The sequence below is a fragment of the Arachis ipaensis genome, chromosome B03 (assembly GCF_000816755.2).
Source record: "Arachis ipaensis cultivar K30076 chromosome B03, Araip1.1, whole genome shotgun sequence".
Taxonomy (NCBI): Eukaryota; Viridiplantae; Streptophyta; class Magnoliopsida; order Fabales; family Fabaceae; genus Arachis; species Arachis ipaensis.
In genome coordinates this window covers 4,148,474-4,149,340 of record NC_029787.2, presented here as the reverse complement: position 1 = coordinate 4,149,340, position 867 = coordinate 4,148,474, and positions in this window count along the sequence as shown.

Sequence of the window (867 nt, the reverse complement as noted above, 5' to 3'; positions counted from 1 at the left end):
TTATACAAAAATGTTTTTATTTAAAATTAATAATTAAAATATTAACATATATTATATTAATAATTAAAATAAATATATTAAATTATCTAATAATTTTTAATTTATACAGTAATACAATGATGACATCATTAGTAATTACTAATTAGTACTATTGTTTTGCATATTTGCGAGTGAATTGAAATACTAGTGTGTGAAAGTCTCTAAAGTTGGATTTTATTTGACTTAATTTCTCCTCTTTATTGGCAATAATATAATTAGCCTAATATTATTACATTTACACGATGATATTATTCAACACGATTACCCTTTTTGAAAGAATTTCCTTGTGTTTATAATTAAACTTAAGAAATTAACAAGCCCGGGGCTGTGATACACGTTTACCATGTACTTCGTCACTGAAATAATTGACCACTATTCTCCCTTTGTTTTAAATCTAATTGAAATGTCAACTATTATAATTGGAGTGTTGAAATTTGTTTATGAACATAAATTGATGGCACAAAAGAATGGTGGAAAATTTCTTAGATGAAAATGACAGAGTTTGGCTTATATGTAATTTTGTGTGTTTTAATTTTGCATCTTATCTCATTGTGGGGTAGTGCTTATTAAGACTATTTAATTTGATATTTGTAATATTTAAAATGCTAGTAATTTCAGTTACGCGCACAAAACCACTAGAAAGCAAATGAAAATAATAATACTAAATTACTAATTGGTTTTGACCCTTAGCTTGTTCATCAACCATTTACAGCTTTGGATGTTTGTATCTTATCATTGGTTGGTGGTAGCCACACGTATTGGTGGTTTCATACTGATGATTTTATTTATTCATTATATACCACTTAAAAAATTACGGTTATTACTAAC